Source organism: Ornithorhynchus anatinus, chromosome 6 (genome assembly GCF_004115215.2).
Source record: "Ornithorhynchus anatinus isolate Pmale09 chromosome 6, mOrnAna1.pri.v4, whole genome shotgun sequence".
NCBI lineage: Eukaryota > Metazoa > Chordata > Mammalia > Monotremata > Ornithorhynchidae > Ornithorhynchus > Ornithorhynchus anatinus.
This window is the reverse complement of record NC_041733.1, coordinates 15,728,132-15,734,585: the sequence shown is the minus strand read 5'-3', so window position 1 is coordinate 15,734,585 and position 6,454 is coordinate 15,728,132. Positions and strand designations below refer to the sequence as shown.

The following is a 6,454-nucleotide window of genomic DNA, read 5'->3' as shown; positions in this document are numbered from 1 at the left end:
GACCACTGGCATTCGGGGGAGGGCTTCAGCGTACAAGCCTTAAACAGTCGTGGAAGGAAAAAGAGCCTCTCCACTTCAGAGGGAAGACTTTGGGTAAAGTGTCCTTCTGCTTTTGTCAGCGATTCTTATCGTTTTAGTGGCGTGACATGCAGCAGCAGCAACAACAGGCCCGCCCTCCCGCCTTCCCTCCTTCCCTCCTTCCTGGGCCAGGCCAGCCCTGCCCTTCGGGAAAGCCAAGGAGCAGGACTGTGGGCATGGCATCGCCTGACTCTGGGAGACTTCCTTCTGCAAGCTCTCTTTAGTGGCCTGGAAGTCTGGTAAAAACCCAAACAAGCTGTTGTCCACTTCACAGTTTTTAAATGAAGCAAGGTAAGGTGTTTTATTGTCCTCTTCCAAGAGCTTCGTTCAGTGTTCTGCACACAGTCAGAGCTCAGGAAATACGATTGATTGAATGAAGGGATTTGCCTAGATGAAAGAGCCTGGACCCTAAAAATTGGCAACAGCATTGCATAATAATAATAATAATAATTTGTTAAGCACTTGCTTCTTCTTTCACTGTTTTTTTGTGTGAATGTGGTATTTGTTATTTACTTACTATGTGAGGAACGGTTCTAAGAGCTGAAGTAGATAGAAGCTAATTAGGTTGGACTAAATCCCTGTCCCCAATGGGACCCACAGTCTCAATCCTCATTTTACATGAGGTAACTGAGGCCTAGAGAATAGAAGTGACTTGCCCAAGCACACACAGCAGATATCATAATGATAATAATAAAGATGGTGTATGTTAAGCGCTTACTATGTGCCAAGCACTGTTCTAAGTACTGGGATAATACATGCTAATAATAATAAAGATGGTATTTGTTAAGCGCTTACTATGTGCCCAGCACTGTTCTAAGCATTGGGGTAGATACAAGATAATCAGATTGGACCCAGTCCCTGTCCCCCATAGTGCTCACAGTCTGAATCTTCATTTTACAAGTGAGGTAACCAAGGACCAGAGAAGTGACTTGTCTAAGGTCACTATTGAGCACTTACTGTGTGCAGAGCGCTGAACTAAGCAGTTGGGAGAGTTAACAGACCCACTCCCTGCCCACAACGAGCTTATTTACAAGGTGCCAAGCACTGTGCTGAGCGCTGGGGCAGATACAGATTAATCAAATCAGACACAGTTCCTGCCCCACAAGGGGCTCACAGTCTATGAGGGAGGGAGAGCAGGTAATTCACTGCCACTTTGCAGCTGAGGAAACTGAGCCACAGAGCAGTTAAGTGACTTGCCCGAGGTCACACCAGGCAAGGGGCAGGGCCAGGATTAGAACCCAGGTCTCCTGACTCCCAGGCCTTTGCCCTTTCCTCTTAGTCCATGTTGCCTCTCGCCTTGACAGGCTAAGGTCTTTGCTGCACAGAGAACAGCAAGGGAACTGCCCACAAAAGAAATCGGTTTTTGAAGGTCCAGTTCACAGCCCCAAAAAAGACCCGTTCACGGAGGCCTTTTATAAGATTAGAAAGCCAGGTGGAAAACCAGGTCCCTTTGCTGGCTGGGGGAATGTAGAGATAATATAGGGGTTTCTAATTAAGGTGGCCCCTTCCTATATACCCCCATAGTTAGGCACACAAAGCAGGCAGTAAGCACAGCGTGAAATTAGCCCAAGTCTCCCCTTGCAGCCTCCTTACCCCACAAATCAAAAGTTTGTCTTTTGTCCCTTTCGGCAGGCTCCCCTCCCCTGCACAAAACCAGGCCTGCCCATTCACACCCACATCCACATTTTGTGGTGGGGGGGGGATGGGAGGGGTGGGGGGGGATGGGAGGGGTGGGTGGGTCCCTGCATCCTGCTGATTGGTAGGAGCCAGTGTGGAAATTTTAAGGTGGAGCCATAGGAAATGGGATGGTCAGCCCAGTTGACCTGAGGGGTAAGGGCGAGTCAGGAAACTCTGCTCTCTGGGTTTCCTCTGGGGGAAGCCGACACCTCTCCCACCCTCCGAAAAGAGGGTGTATGTTCAGATTAGTGGTGTACACAGATTTTAAAGTTTAGCTTCCCCACCACAATCTCCCCCGTGGCTTCCCCCTGCCTTCTCCGGCCCCCTGCAAATTGGGTAGGATAGCATTTCCAAAGTGGCGGAAAGAGGAAGATGATAACATCTGTTTGGTCTGGTCAGGGAAAGAAGAGGTTAACCGGGAGGGAAATGCAGGAAAGGGATGGGGGAGGGAGGGTGATAATGAAGGAGAAGGTAATGATGGGGGGGAGGAGCCTGCCACCTCCATCATCAATCAAATCAAATCCATCGATCAGTCGTATTTATTGAGCGCTTACTGTGTGCAGAGCGCTGTACTAAGGGCTTGAGAGAGTATGGAGTTGGTAGACACAATCCCTGCCTACCACGAGTTTACAATCTACATCAAGAGAACTGGCCCAGAGAATTGTGCTGGGAAAATAACCTGGGTTATAATAATAATAATGGTGGTATTTGTTAAGCGCTTACTGTGTGCCAAGCACTTTTCTATGCACTGGGGTAGATACAAGGTAATCAGGTTGTCGCACGTGGGGCTCACAATCTTAATCTCCATTTTACAGATGAGGTCACTGAGTCACAGAGAAATTGAGTGACTTGCTCAATGTCACACCCCTGACAAGGGGCAGAGCCGGGAATAGAACCCACGACCTTTGACTCCCAAGCCCGGGCTCTTTCATAAATGTGGGATCTGTCCTCGAGGAATTTAGACTTCAAGGGGGACAACGCACATAGGAACAGGTAACAGTTGCAATAAAAAAAAATCTCTGTGTTCCACAAGGATAAAGTTCCGTGAATGACAGGAAGAACAAAGAGACTAACGGCTTTTCGGAGTTCTGATGATCACATTTCTACGATCCCTTGAGAACTTCATAATAATAGCAATAATAGTTGTGGTATTTAAGTGCTTACTCTGTGCCAGGCACTGTACTAAGTGCTGGAGTGGATACCAGCAAATTGGGTTGGACACTGTCCCTGTCCCACATGGGGCTCACGGTCTCATTCCCCATTTTACAGATGGGGGAACTGAGGCACATGAAATGAAGGACTTTCCCATTGTCTGCTACCCTTTACAGTGTCCCAATCTACAGTTTGAGACATTTGGCCCAGTACTGATTTAGGCTGCTTTTATGTCATCTTTCATCTAAGGATCACAATCCATTCTGGGCAGGGGGAGTAAGAAAAAGGTGTGGCTCTGGGAAGGCAGACCTGCAGAAAGTGTACATCTAGAATACCATTCATTCAGTTCATTCATTCGATCGTATTTATTAAACGCTAACTGTGTGCAGAGCACTAAGCGCTGGGAAAGGTACAGTACAACAATGAACAATAACAATCCCTGCCCACAGTGAGCTCACAGTCTATAAGGGGGGGGAGACAGACATCAGTATAAATAAAAAGATGTCGATACACATAAATAAAATTACAGATAAGTGCTGTGAGGCTGTGGGGTTGCCGGGGGAGAGCAAAGGGAGCAAGTCGGGGCGACGCAAGAAGGGAGTGGGAGATGAGGAAAAGTGGGGTTTAGTCAGGGAAGGCCTCTTGGAGGAGATGGGCCTTCAGTAAGGCTTTGAAGTGGGAGAGAATCAGTGTCTGGCGGATTTGAGGAGGGAGGGCGTTGCAGGCCAGAGGCAGGACGTGGGCCGGGGTCGGTGGCGAGACAGGTGAGATGGAGACCCAATGAGAAGATGAGCGAAGAGAACTATGAGGGCTAGAATGTAGAAGGAGACAAGCGAGGTGACAGCAGATCCTCATTAATCAGTCGGTTGTATTCATTGAGCACTTACTGTGTGCAGAGCACTGTACTGAGCGCTTGGGAGAGCACGGTAGAACAGTATAACAGACACATTCCCTGTCCACAATAACCTTACAGTCTGGAGTGGGTTTTATGGTTTTATTTGTGGTTTTATGATCCAGCTTGTGGCTTATCAAATTCTTTTGTTTCTCTTCCTCAGTCCAACCTTTATAGCCACCTCTACCTGAGAATGAGCAGGGGAAATATACAGAGATGAAGCAGGAGGTGCAGCATTAAAAATTACACAACGTGGTGTGTGTGTCTGAGCCGATCTCTGCCCGTACGTCACCATCGCCAAGCAGCTTGCCCCTCTTTCATTGAGAAGCCCTTCTAGATCGTAAGCCCTTTGTGGGCAGAGATTGTCTCTCTTTATTGCAGAATTGTACTTTCCAAGAGCTTAGGACAGTGCTCTGCACCCAGTAAGCGCTCAATAAATACGATCGAATGAATGATTGAATGAATGGCCCGGGATCATGTAGGCCGATGGGCCACTGCTATTAGCAAAGATGGGCTTGTGGCCCAGAACTATAATGATGGAAATAAATCTAGAAACTTGGACATTTGAAATAGGAAATGACCTAAAGTCGACCAATCTCCAGAGACCAGTATGATTTGTGCTTCAAATGGGCTCAGAATTTGTTACCAAAAACCACCTCTTACTTTCCTCTGGACTGTGAGCTCCTTAGGGGTTTGGAAAGAATCTACTGACTCTGTTGTACTCTCCCAACTGCTTAGTACAGTGCTCTGCACACGGTAAGTGCTCAATAAATATGACTGATTGATGGATTGGAGTGGCAATCAATCAAGCAATGGTATTTATTGAGCACTTACCGTATGCAGAGCACTGTACTCAGCATTTGGGAGAGTTCAGCGCCACAGAATTAGCAGTTGTGTTCTTTGCCCATCATGAGCTTACAGTTTAGAGGGGGAGACAGTGATAGAAATAAATAACCCCCCTGGGCTCTCAACTACATTCTCTCCCAAGGTACACACACATTCCTCTTTGTTCCCACCGCTCTTTTAGAGAAGCAGCGTGGCTCAGTGGAAAGAGCCCGGGCTTGGGAGTCAGAGGTCATGGGTTCGAATCCCGGCTCCACCACTTGTCAGCTGTGTGACTGTGGGCAAGTCACTTAACTTCTCTGTGCCTCAGTTACCTCATCTGTAAAATGAGGATTAACTGTGAGCCTCACGTGGGACAACCTGATTACCCTACATCTACCCCAGCGCTTAGAACAGTGCTCTGCACATAGTAAGCGCTTAACAAATACCAACATCATTATTATTATTATTATTATTATTATTATTATTATTATTATTTTGTCCGTGCATTGAGGTTCCACGATGAATGACTGGGTGCTCTGCTGACTGGCCCACAGTCGAAGCAGTGTAATCTAGTGGATAGAGCACCGGCCTGGGATTCAAGACGTCATTCACTCAAGAGTATTTATTGGTGCTTACTATGTGCTGAGCACTGTACTAAGTGCTTGGAATGTACAATTCGGCAACAGATAGAGACAGTCCCTGCCCGTTGATGGGCTTACAGTCTAATCGGGGGAGACAGACAGACAAAAACAATAGCAATAAATAGAATGAAGGGGATGTACACCTCATTAAAACAATAGCAATAAATAGAATCAAGGGGATGTACATGTACATGTACAAAATAAATAGGGTAATAAAAATATATACAAATGAGTGGCCGAGCACAGTGCTGAGGGGAGGGAAGGGGGGAAAAGGGGGCTTAGCTGAGGGGAGGTGAACGGGGTGTTCTAATCACGGATTCTAATCCCGGTTCCACCACTTATCTGCCGTGTGACCTTGGACAAGTCACTTTTCTTCTCTGTGCTTCAGTTACCTCATCTGTAAAATGGGGATTGAGACTATGAGCCCCATGTGGGACAGGGACTGTGTCCAGCCTGATCTCCTCGTATCTATCCCAGCGCTTAGTACAATGCCTGGGACATAGTAAGTGCTTAGCAAGTATCATAATAATAATAATAATAATTTGCTGGTGGGGGTTTGGAAGGGGCTGAGAGGGGAGGGTGTGTATGTGTATGTGTGTTGGGGGGAAGGGGGTGGGCTGGGTGATGTGAACTTCTGCATTCCCCGTCCCCACATCTAAGGCAAACCCCTGTGAAAGGCAGGTGCGAGCATGTGAAATGAACTGTGGTTTGGCAGAGAAAGTGCAGATTTCAATCTTACTATAATAGCACTCGATATTCTTCTACCATCTGTCTTTGAGGGGGTCCCGCTGCCAGGCTTGGGTATAGAATAGGGAGGATCATCTCCGCCTTTGGTAGCCGGGGGAACCTCCTCACCATTTACTAAAAGATTTCTAGGGTTCAGTCTACACCGCTTGAGCTTTCGCGGCCTCAATTCCCCAGATAATTGCAGCTAGGTAAACCTGATTCAAGTTGCAGCAAGTCCCATGGGAGGGGTGAATCACGGGCTCTGAAAGTTGCTCAGAAGGAGTCCAGGTGCTACAGAAACTAGCAAGGTGCTTCTCAACATGGCAGTGTCCAAATCAGACGTCAAGAAGGGCTCAGTGGCTGTGGGCAACATGTGGCCCAGAGCAACAGGTGCTGAAACTCAGGCTGAGGTTATGGTTCGTAGGTGGCTCTTACAATTTATTCTGATTCGGGACTAATCCCT

The 6,454-nt window shown here is 47.4% G+C and overlaps 1 long non-coding RNA gene across 1 annotated transcript; it reads left to right on the top strand.

The window, feature by feature from the left end:
- Positions 1 to 2,660: 2,660 nt before the first annotated feature.
- Positions 2,661 to 4,054, top strand: LOC114812891. Its single transcript, XR_003760513.2, has 2 exons — positions 2,661 to 2,748; positions 3,963 to 4,054. It is a non-coding gene; the product is annotated as an uncharacterized LOC114812891 (long non-coding RNA).
- The last annotated feature ends 2,400 nt before the right edge of the window (positions 4,055 to 6,454 follow it).